This window comes from Haliotis asinina, chromosome 10, assembly GCF_037392515.1.
Source record: "Haliotis asinina isolate JCU_RB_2024 chromosome 10, JCU_Hal_asi_v2, whole genome shotgun sequence".
In the NCBI taxonomy this organism is placed as follows: Eukaryota; Metazoa; Mollusca; class Gastropoda; order Lepetellida; family Haliotidae; genus Haliotis; species Haliotis asinina.
This window is the reverse complement of record NC_090289.1, coordinates 38,455,511-38,468,726: the sequence shown is the minus strand read 5'-3', so window position 1 is coordinate 38,468,726 and position 13,216 is coordinate 38,455,511. Positions and strand designations below refer to the sequence as shown.

The following is a 13,216-nucleotide window of genomic DNA, read 5'->3' as shown; positions in this document are numbered from 1 at the left end:
AATGGTATTATTTGAAAATTTGAGCAGAGAATAAGATTAATGAACATGCAAACTTTTGAGGCAGATAACACAAGCAGTTATTTTTCTCACTCATAACACTGATTGAAATCTATGTTGGTTTTTTATGTGTTCCAGATCAAAGGAATCCTCTGGTGTTGATAGTCAGATAGGAAAGATGACATGCCTTCAAATGTTTATGATCTTTTTAAAAAAATATTTGAATATTTTCCATTTGATTCAGGTGAAGATTTTTGTTTGAAAAGACTTTTATGATGAAGTGATAAAGTTTTCATTTTCCCATTTGCTTTTTGAACATCGTTTTACATTAGTATAAACCATTAGAATTACATCCCAATCATGGACTGATGCTCATAATGTTGATCACTGGATTATGTGGTACAGAGTTGATCATTTACAGACAACCACCATATAGCTGAAATATTGCTGAGTACAATCAAACAAAAACATTTAACCAGTTAGTATGAAGACATTTACTCTGAAGAAATGTTTTTAGCGCTTAATTAACATTTATTGATTTCTTATACACAGATAAATTCTATTCCTTTATTAACACAGACCCACTTTTTGCACTATAGGTCAGATGTATCTGAATTATCTTACTTTGTCATCTCTCTGATGCTGATACTGTTACTGCCGGACTATCTGGTTGTTGCCTTGTTTGTTTACATCAATAGACAACTCTCAGCCAATACATATATCCTACCTTAAAAATTCATGTAGATGCAGCTGGACTAAGTCTGTGTAATTAGTTTGTTTATAATGAAAACAAGAGAAATATAACAGCAAGTCCAAAAAATTTATTCAGTTTTTATGTTCATGTCACATGTAAGTTGATGTCAGATGAGGATGAATAACAGCACAACCATCAGACCTGTGGGTTTTAAATGTTAGATCGCTGAGCCAGTCAAAAGGCAGGTATATCAAACAGCCTCAATACTCACCATGTCAATGATTACCCTGTCTCGTCCAGGTTCTATATCATCCCAACCATCATGCATGTAGATGAATATTGCTCACTTCAACAAACACTACAATTCACATACAAAGATGAGTTCCTTCTTTCATCAACCTTCTGTAAGACGGCACCAATGGCAATGCGGTTAGGTGGTCACAATGTGTGATCAGGATGATTGTTTATCATCACACACTGACTTTGTGGACCACAGCCCATAGTCTATAGGATAGACAGAATAACTCTTGTCTTTGTGGAAGCATCTGAAATCTTCTTATCAATCAATATATGAAAGTTTAGATAGACTGTGCAAATTGCAGTGTGGGGTCTAGATTCTGCTTGTATAGTCAGACATCTAAGAAGATTTAGATTGAAACTGCCTATTATTCCACAAGTACATATGAAGCTCCAGGCTTCAAACAGTTTTCCAATTTACTGAATGACACAGATATAATATTGTGAAACCTTTCATTCACTTTCAGAACATACATGTCTGGTGGTACATGTTTGATGTGTTGACGAAGAAGTTCTGCGAAGATATAATCTTGTTGTGACAGAAAATATGGATAGAGCAGATTAGTGATCTATCTTATTTAACTGACAATTGCAAGTAAATATTTTCGTAGCTCAAAATAGGTGCATTTCCAATGTCCTCTGGGGCATCAGTGTCTAGTATAAATGTACTGTACAGATTTGCAAACATTGGGCAGGACAGAAACCAATGTGGATTTGAATCCTGATTCACCTGAATATATTTCTCTGTTTGTCATCACCATACCAGTACTCGTGGATTCTGAAAAGTTAAAAACATCCTGCAACACCCCAAGATTTACTCACTCAAGTCTTGATAGGCCTGGTCTAGTCTGAGATGATCAAATTCAGAGTTGTGTCCCCCAGGCAGGCAGATTCTGTGATGATGTGTTTGAATTCAGATTGGCCCTAATGATGTCATGTTTGTTGGGTACAATGTCGGGGTTTGAATCTCTGTTCTGTAATTTAAAAAAATATAAATCTAGACTTTTGCAATCATATCATGTTTTAAGATGCTATAATTTATTTATATTTCAATTTTGAATTAAATCAGTAAGGAAATTGATTTGTTAGGAAATTCTACCACTACACTGCCCGACTGTTTTAACGTGCGGTTCAATCAAACGTTAAGTTTTTCAACCAAAATATGTGTTGAATTTGTAGGTCAGTCTTTTACCTCCCTGTCCATAGTATTCAGTTTGTCTACCTGCTTGTCATATTTGAATGCGGACACTCACATTTGAACCCTCATTCTTTGAACAAATGTCTGGCCTGTCTTTGGTAAACATTGACAGTGTCCGCACTCTCTGAATGACTTGGAACCACAAGATGGCTCTCATTCGTCAATTTCCACATGTGCAAATATTGCAGGATATTGTTTTGATAGTTGATATGTTGATGTGTTCGTAAAACTCGAACATGGTTTTAGAAATTCTTTTCTGTCTGCCATGTTTGTTTTTTGTTTTCCCGCACACATGGAAACTGACCAATGCGAACCATCTTGTGCTTTTCATTTACCATTATTATATGACTACATCATCTAATGCTATTGAATATTTTCATAAACAACAACATGCCACAAAGATTAAATTTAATAAGATTATTATTCAAGTTGAACAAGTGCTTTATAATTGTATCCTTCCACTAACTCAGACTTCGGTATTGCAAATTGATAGGGTTGTCTTTACCATATCCATTGAATTAAGTACTTACATTCTACAAGTACACTTGACTGACATTTAGACCTGTATGCCAGTTCAACCATCCTCTACTGAGAGACCATATCTTCATTACAGTCTATATTATTACAGATTTTGATAAGAAAACTGGCTAGCTATTCTCGAAATGTTCGTAGCCCTACAAACTTCTTAACTTCATTCTTAACACATTGGCTACGATCAAAGTTAAGAATTTTTAGGGCTACAAACATTTGGAGAATGAGGTCCCTGAAATGTAAAATGAGGGAAAAGGGTTCAGTTCCTTGGATGTTTGAAAAGTACACTACTGCTTTATCTCTGACAACAAATGCAGTGTGCATGAATTTGAATTTTACAATTGAAAAAACCGTATTATCCTCACAAATTAAGCACAAGTTTAAGCAGCATCCACCAGACATTCCCCACTGCTAACTGATAAGGTTATATTTGCACTCATCTTCAGCATACAAATCCATTACATTTCCTGGTGTTAATTCATGATAAATGTCAGCCCACACATGGGGTAAACTCTGTACTGATGATTTCAGTAAGGTACTGCAGTTAAAGATTATCTCCTACTTTATCTGGATGTGTAGTTTGTCCCTGTGGCATGATGTCAATATATGTGATGTCATCGTTCTATTCCCAGCATTGACCCAATGTCAGAAATGTGACTGTGTTCACCCCAGAATCATGGTGTACCAGCCCTGAATGACTGAACTGAGCAAGTTTAGGGATTTGTTAATAATAAGTGCTGAATGAGCAACTTGGGTTGTGGACTTCCCACAGGCATTGCAAAGGCTTATTGATTTGAAACTGTATTTCTTTTGGGAATGTGATCACTGACAATCAAAGATAATTCGAGTCAGAAGGATATCTATACCAGATGAAAAAATATATATGGCTCCTTCAGGATGTCTATGGTATAATATGCCTCTGATACCTGTTCTTATAATTGGCAAGAGGGCCTGCTTGTGTTCACACTCCATTCATAGATGGTTTTAAAATGAAATAGTTTTATCATGAGTGTAATGAACCAACTATGATGCATTCTTGACATTATCAAACCTAAAACTTAAAGTGAACCTTATGAAAGCTCCACAAAAGAAATAAGAGAAATTGGATATCTTCTTTCAGCATGCTGAATAAACTTTGCCCTTCTTAAGAGTGAGTTTAGTTTTACTCTGCACACAGCAATATTCCAGCTATATGGTGGCGGTGTGTATAGTATTCGAGTTGGGACCAGACAATCCAGTGATCAGCAATGAACATCAATCTATGCAACTGGGCTACGATGACACATGTCAACCTAGTCAGTGAGCCTGACTGCCCTATCCTGATGGTTCCTCTTATGCCCTGTTTATGAAATGTTACACATTCAACAAGATGAATTGGTACAAGATTAAAGGTACAACACAAGAGATGATCTGGCTACCTCTCTGGTTTCTTCTGTATTATCCTGATGAGGATATTTTATGTACATAGTGACTTTTTTTCAAAAATGCAGTGGAAGTTGTCCAAACTGGCATCTGTCTAATCCAGTAAGTTGTCAACACCAGCATAAAATGTAAGTCCCTTCTGTGGCTTGTCCATTTATCATCAGCCTTGCAGTTAGCACATTGCCTAAACCAGATGATTTATTCAGTCCCAATGAGTGCCGGATTAGACAGCTTCCACTGTATTTATTTTTCATGCTAAATAAACCTGCAGTCAAAAGCTTACCTTTATGTCGCATGTTATGTACACATTTATTTTCCAAAGCCTCACTCACTCACTCACTCACTCACTCACTCACTCACTCACTCACTCACTCACTCACTCACTCACTCACTCACTCAACCACTCAACCACTCAACCACTCAACCAGTCATTTACTCAACCGCTCACCCACCGACCCACTCACTCACTCACTCAGTCCCAATTGATAATCCAACTGATGTTTATTCCAAGAATGATAATGATTATTTGTGTCATGCACCTGTGATGGGCTGTCTGTTTTGTTTAATAGATACCATCCCAGTCAGTAATTGTTATGTATGGGTCTCAAATTTTCCCAATTCAAACAGAACTTGAAAAGATAAACAGAAGGATAAATAAGAAAAGATTGAATATCTGATGTTGCACCTTTAACGCCATATTCACAAGCTGCAGAAACCTGAATGACAGAACTGTGAAATGCCAGCACGCCAAAATCATGGCTATTACTCCGAGGAGGCAAGGTCGTCCCGAAATGTGCCTGCCTGTATCCCCTCAATGACTAGATCACATTCATTCACATGCTTTAAGCTAGTGACAGTTGTTCTTTCCTTCAGCAGCAATAGGGGTTTACCTATAAACAGGGACAGCAAGGTAAGGATCATCACTCATAGATTACAATTATTGCATGTCATCACACTTAATTTCCTGACACGTCTGTTAAGTTTGTGGCTGAAGATGCTTTAGTTTGTGTATGGTGAGGTCCTTTGATTTGTACCGCTGAACACCTGATTCAGAAATGATTTAGATGATTTGTTTCAGCAGGTGGCTTACAGTTGATAACTTTCAAGGTTTAGTCATTGTTCATTTAATGAAATTGCATTAATTCCCAACCTGTCGATTCATCTGCCAGATGAAACTATATATATTATACTGAAACTATATATATTATATGTATGTATCAATTGACTTAGCATTCCCCACGTTGATATCCAGGAGTGAGTGTCTTTTTGAAGTGCTTCTTGTTTCCTTTTGAGAGTCAAATAAATGAGGATTAGGGGAGATACATGTTTGACCTGAACATTGTGTGTCATTGTAGCCTGGTATTGACATGAATGTTCATTCCATCCCCTCATATTTATATATGGCTTTATTTTTAACAGAGGCATGAAAAACACTCACTGTTCAGTCCCTGTAATTAGAAGTATCGTGGCACTGTGGTAGTTAGGCTGTTTGATTCCTTGTTGATAGGCCTGGCTCATTTTCTGAATACTGCAGGGGTTCTGCTGAGATACTGCTGAAACATTAGTGAATATATTGAATATATAATAACTAGAGTACTACAGGAAAACTGATGAAGTTTTGGTGAATACAGCTGAAGTATAACTGGAATAGTGGCTGTGTTGCTGGTGAATACAGCCAAAGTAAAACTAGAGTACTGTAGGAGTACTGCAAATGCACTGCTGAGGTATTGGTGAATACATCTGAAGTATAACTAGAATACTAGCTGAAGTGTTGCTGAATATAGCTGAAGTATAACTAGACTAGTGCAGGAGTACTGCTGAGGTACTGGTGAATGCATCTGAAGTGTAACTGGAATACTAGCTGAGGTATTGCCAAGGTACTGATGAATACATCTGATGTATAACTGGAATACTAGCTGAGATATAGGTGAAGGCATCTGAAGTGTAACTGGAATACTAGCTGAAGTATTGCCAAGGTACTGATGAATACATCTGATGTATAACTGGAATACTAGCTGAGGTATTGCCAAGGTATTGATGAATACATCTGATGTATAACTGGAATACTAGCTGAGGTATTGCTGAGGTGCTGACTGAATACTAGCTGAAATATTGATGAATACACCTGAAGTATAACTGGAATACTACTGGAACATCAGAGGAGTGTTGCTAAAAGTAGCATTGAACTCCACTTACTGATGTATTCCCTGGATGATAGATACAGGCATACCATTCAGGTTACCTAAACCATTATGTGAAGCAGATGTTTTTGATCAAACCCTCCTTGGTTGTGCAGCTACTGTTATATCCACAGGTTGGCATTATGACATCACAATACATTACTTGGTTGTTTGAGAACAATCTGTTTTATAAGATTGATATTGTGATGTCATGATATGTAGCAATTACTGTATTCAAATCTGACAATCGATTGTTTGTTCATAGCAGGTTAAAAACCATTGCTAAATTCATTGAATCTTTAAATATCAGCAAATTCTCCATTTGATCTCTATTGCATATTTATTCAATTCATTCAATATGTCAAAACCTCAATATCAATACTATAATTTTCAGTCAGTGATACCTATTTTGCCAGTAGGTGATAAAACCACAAAATGAATAGCTCTTAATTTCTAATAATTTACGCATTTGCAATTGATAAAAGATGTAGAATGGAATTTTGTCATCAAAATGTGTTCATGTTCAACTTTGTTCAGCCAAAAATACCTTGAAACATATCAAGAAAATGTGAATGACAAATTTCTCCTTTGTTGTGCCCTAGCATCAAGTATGATTCTAATTTTAACCATCTTGATCAATGACACTTCTATTCCTATATTAAATCAGTCTGATAATCAGATTCCTTCAAACCCTGATATTTTCTATTTGGGAGAAGATCTATTCCAGACTGCTGTAAAATGCTTGTAAACACTTGAAATAATTCAGTCTTTCTGCAGACAATGGTTTCTGGGAAAGGTTATGATCTAGATCAGTTTCTTTATGCAATGCCGTGATGACATTAGCTTGCCTTGGGCCAGTGTCAAAGGTTAGATTCTGTGTATGGTACCATATTGATCTGGTAGACGTTATGGTGCTGCAGACAACACCATGTCATATGTATGCCAGGTTTTTGTACAGTTGTGTTGCTGCAGCTATATTTGATCACTAGGGGGTCCAGAAGTGGGCAGGGTGTCGGTCAGACATCACACCCTTCTTCCTCACCTTGTCAGTCTGTCGTGACTTGTCATTCTTAAGATAATCTGTGACTTCTCTGATGATGCATATGGAAAATATCAACATTAAGCAAAGTTTCATAGAGTTAGATGTCAGCATCTGCTATGTACATAAATGTTAGTGTATTTTTCATTGATTATAGTATCTTCTACAGAACTTACTTTTATCTTCTACATAAATGTTTGTATCTTCTACAGAACTTACTTTTATCTTCTACATAAATGTTTGTATCTTCTACAGAACTTATTTTTATCTTCTACATAAATGTTTGTATCTTCTACAAGTATATTAGCATCTGCTACGTAGTGTTAGTATCTTCTACATAAATGTTTGTATCTTCTACAAGTATATTAGTATCTGCTATAAATGTTATATAAATGTTATAAAAGTATGTTCTACATGGATTATGGCATCTTTTACAGAACTGATGTCATCTTCTACGGAATTGATATTTTCATCTGCATAAATGTTGGTATCTTCCACAAATATGTTAGTGTCTGCTATGTTAGTATCTTCTACATAAATGATAGCATCCTCAACATGGCATCCTCTACAAAAATGTTAGTATACAGAATTGATATGATTTTCTACATAAATGTTGGTATCTTCTACAAGTATGTTAGTATCTGCTATAAAGTGTTAGTATCTTCTAGTGTATGTTAGTATATTTTTCATAGATTATAGTATCTTCTAAAGAACTTATTTTTATCTTCTACATAAATGTTTGTATCTTCTACAAGTATATTAGCATCTGCTACGTAGTGTTAGTATCTTCTACATAAATGTTAGTATATTCTACATGGATTATGGCATCTGTTACTGAATTGATGTTATCTTATACATAAATGTTGTTATCTTCTACAAGTGTGTTAGCATCTGCTACGTAGTGTTAGTATCTTCTACATAAATGTTAGTATATTCTACATAGATTATGGCATCTGTTACTGAATTGATGTTATCTTCTACATAAATGTTGTTATCTTCTACAAGTGTGTTAGCATCTGCTACGTAGTGTTAGTATCTTCTACATAAATGTTAGTATATTCTACATGGATTATGGCATCTGTTACTGAATTGATGTTATCTTATACATAGTATTAGTATCTTCTACAGAATTGATGTTATCTTCTACATAAATGTTGTTATCTTCTACAAGTGTGTTAGCATCTGCTACGTAGTGTTAGTATCTTCTACATAAATGTTAGTATATTCTACATGGATTATGGCATCTGTTACTGAATTGATGTTATCTTCTACATAGTATTAGTATCTTCTACAGAACTGATGTTATCTTCTACATAAATGTTGTTATCTTCTACAAGTATATTAGCATCTGCTACGTAGTGTTAGTATCTTCTACATAAATGTTAGCATATTCTACATGGATTATAGTATCTTCTACTGAATTGATGTTATCTTCTACATAAATGTTGTTATCTTCTACAGGTGTGTTAGCATCTGCTACGTAGTGTTAGTATCTTCTACATAAATGTTGTTATCTTCTACAAGTGTGTTAGCATCTGCTATGTAGTGTTAGTATCTTCTACATAAATGTTAGCATATTCTACATGGATTATAGTATCTTCTACAGAATTGATGTTATCTTCTACATAAATGTTGTTATCTTCTACAAGTGTGTTAGCATCTGCTATGTAGTGTTAGTATCTTCTACATTAATGTTAGTATATTCTACATGGATTATGGCATCTGTTACTGAATTGATGTTATCTTATACATAGTATTAGTATCTTCTACAGAATTGATGTTATCTTCTACATAAATGTTGTTATCTTCTACAGGTGTGTTAGCATCTGCTACGTAGTGTTAGTATCTTCTACATTAATGTTAGTATATTCTACATGGATTATGGCATCTGTTACTGAATTGATGTTATCTTCTACATAAATGTTATTATCTTCTACAGGTGTGTTAGCATCTGCTACGTAGTGTTAGTATCTTCTACATAAATGTTGTTATCTTCTACAAGTGTGTTAGCATCTGCTATGTAGTGTTAGTATCTTCTACATAAATGTTAGCATATTCTACATGGATTATAGTATCTTCTACAGAATTGATGTTATCTTCTACATAAATGTTGTTATCTTCTACAAGTGTGTTAGCATCTGCTACGTAGTGTTAGTATCTTCTACATTAATGTTAGCATATTCTACATAGATTATAGTATCTTCTACAGAACTGATATTATCTTCTACATAGATGTTGGTATCAGTATAGATGTCAGTATCTGCTATGTAGTGTTTAGTTAGTATCTTCTACCTAGATGATAGCATCGTCAACAAAGGTTATAGTATTCTCTATGAAACTGTTAGTATATTTTACATGGATTATAGCATCTTCCACAAAACTGGTATTATGTACTATGTTCTATGTAGATGAAAGTATCAGGTAGGTAGCATCTGTGTTGATCATAGTATCTTCTACATCTATTTAAGTACCAAGTATGATGAGGGTGAGCAGGCTGTACTTACATCCTTCCATAGATGCATATCATCATTGATTGTGCAACCATATGGATGATGAAAAGTGTCAATTTTTTTTTTTTCATGTATGGGGAATAAAGATACCAGCCTCTTGTATGGTTCTCCTTTAAAATTTAGGCAAAGTCACTTTTGTTTTAGACATTTATAGCTGAGAGTGTGCAAGTTGCATCATTCTATGTTTGAACTTTACACATGTATTATCACTAGAACCGTCTTGTGTGAATTGTGTTAAAAATAAAGTGCACCCATTCAAGTTCAATTTCCTCCTTTTCTAATCGAAAATTAATCAAGGTTATATTCTTCTTTCTTAAAATTACAATCTACTTTTCCAAAATGCTGTAGCCTTTTAGAGCAGAGAGGATGAGGAGATCTTAAATCTAGTAACAATGATTTGTTATTTTAAAGTATGTTTTAATTAGAAATAGATGAAAAGAAAACCAATCCTTAGCCCAAAGAAAGCTTAATGGAAGCATGGTCAATGTTAGGATTCCATTACGATGTGTTTGTTTCGTTGTCCTTTATGTGTGTTCTCAGCGAGATAGGGAAGATGTTTGATGTCTCGTTCTCCCACTCAGACTTTGGTCTATTTCACGAGAATGTGCATTGCTACAATGTTCTCATTTTAGCACCTCCTAAAAAGCCATTTGCTGTCACTTCCACAGCTTTCCTATTGCCAATTGCTCAGCCTAACTGAATTCTTGCACATGAAATTGGAATATATTGCCCGTTTTCTGGCAAAATATTTCCAAGGCTTGTAGAGGCAACATGACCTTCAGACAGTTATATAAAGGTCATTGCTGACGTTGAACAAGCTGAGGCAAGAGGGTCATGGCTTATGTGCCATAGGTGATAAATGGTAATTTGAATTTTGATGGAAGTAATGATTTTTCTTTTGGATGAAGAATATTGGATACCATGTGCAAGATGGTGAAGATTCAGTAACACAACCATATACTGGAAATAGTTTTCAAATTTTGCTAGCCAATGGGGCCTTATACTAACAACTAGTTTATGAACTGAACACAATTTACAGAAAAAGAAGCTCATGGAAAATGTATGCAAATAAAACATTATAAAGAGGAGTCCTGAAATGGTGAAGATTCAGTAACACAACCATATACTGGAAATAGTTTTCAAATTTTGCTAGCCAGTGGGGTTAGCTATGCCTTACACTAACAACTAGTTTATGAATTCAACACGTTTTACAGAAAAAGAAGCTCATAGAAAAATTATACAAATAAAATATAATAAAAAGGAGTCCTGAGACTTTGTTCACTTTCAGAAGTTGTGGAAATTTAGACTTGCCTCATATTCTAGACTTACATGAACTTTCTTGGACATATTTGCTTCAGGGTCTGTTTGGCCTACAAGCTGTTCCTAAAAGTTACAAGCTGACAAAATAATTCTCTAGCCTGAAATTTGATTGAAGAAACTAAGTAAATGATTAATAAAGGTACATGTCTTTGAGAATAAGATATTGTCAGCATGACACAGGTTTCATCATTAAGCTGCTAATATGATGAACATTTTTATCAGGCCATAAATCTTCCATGATTTAAAAGTTTATTATAACTTTACAAGTTGGAGAGAGTAATATATATATATTTATCAAGTGATCCCATGAAAATTCACTAGCCAGTCAGGGCAGTGACTGTGGAGATTTACTGGCCCAACTGGATTTTTATTAGCCACAGTCTAGTGGGTCAGTGGCTATTTCACACACTGCTTTTACTGTTTCGTTAGTTCATCCTTCTGAAGGAAAAATGATCATATCAGTAGTATAATAGTTGTGCACAGTTCAAATTATTCTTATTTCAAATATAAATTTTCCACTTTCTGTCCAACATTCATTAGCAAACTGTTCTTGTTAATATCTTTTGCTTGGATACTAAATCTAATTATCATTATCCTCTTTTTAAACAGACATTTTCAATAAAATATAAGATACTATTTTATCTGTAGGTTTAGTACTAAAGTGACTGGATTTGATTTTATCTATAGGTTTAGTGTCTTAGGTGACTGGATGTAATTTTATATATAGGATTAGTATCTTATATGATTGGATGTAATTTTATCTATAGGTTTAGTATCTTAGGTGACTCGTTGACATGATCACAATAAATTAGTATTTCAGGTGATTGGATGTCATAATATCAATAGGCTTAGTATTTCAGGTGATTGGATGATCATTATATGGATAGGTTTAGTATCTCAGGTAATTGAATGTCATTTTATCTACAGGATTAGTATTGTAGATGATTGGGTGTTATTGTAAGAATAGGTTTAGTGTCGTATGTGATTGGATGTCATTTTATCTACAGGATTAGTATTTCAGGTGACTGGATGTCATTTTATCAGTAGGTTTAGTGTCGTATGTGATTGGATGTCATTTTATCTACAGGATTAGTATTTCAGGTGATTGGGTGTTATTGTAAGAATAGGTTTAGTGTCTTATGTGATTGGATGTCATTTTATCTACAGGATTAGTATTTCAGGTGACTGGATGTCATTTTATCAGTAGGTTTAGTGTCTTATGTGATTGGATGTCATTTTATCTACAGGATTAGTATTGTAGGTGATTGGGTGTCATTTTATCAGTAGGTTTAGTGTCTTATGTGATTGGGTGTCATTTTATCTACAGAATTAGTATTTCAGGTGATGGGATGTCATATTATATCAATAGGTTTAGTATTTCAGGTGATTGGATGTCATTTTATGAGTAGGTTTAGTATCTTAGGTGATTGGATGTCATTTATCTACAGGATTAGTATTGTAGGTGATTGGGTGTCATTGTAAGAATAGGTTTAGCATCTTATGTGTCACATGGTGCATATAATGTCAAGCACAACCATGTCTGGTCTGGACTTGATTAATTACCATCCTTGTTTATAAAGCCAGATTATGTGTGAGTGTGGCATAAAACACCATTCGCTCATTCAGGTCAAACGATAAATAGCAGTGAATTTTTAATGCTTTCATCGACATCTGTGCTGTATTATGCTGTATGCCTCTCTGTGTGCATTCCAAGTTACATCATATCACCAGCAACCTAAGCCTGTTGTAGGAGGTGGCTGCTTAGGGGATCAAGCTCAGGCGACTGTGGATTTTGTGGCATTATTTGCTATATTTTACACATAAAATCAATGACTTGTTTCTCTGGTTCTGATAGGGCTATTTATAGATAACATAGCTGGGATCTTGCAGAATTTTGCATTAAACAACAAACAATGTCAGCTGTCAGTTATGTATCTCTGTGGCAGGAGTTCACTTATTAAAGATTTATAAATGTAAATAATGTATGTATTGACTATGGATGAGGTACTGGTCATAATATATCTTTAT

General features: G+C 34.7%; 1 protein-coding gene across 1 annotated transcript in view; it reads left to right on the top strand.

The window, feature by feature from the left end:
- LOC137297712 (dipeptidyl peptidase 4-like) overlaps nt 1-13,216 on the top strand; it is a 499,818-nt gene that overhangs the window by 50,458 nt on the left and 436,144 nt on the right. The gene's annotated exons all lie outside the window — the stretch shown is intronic.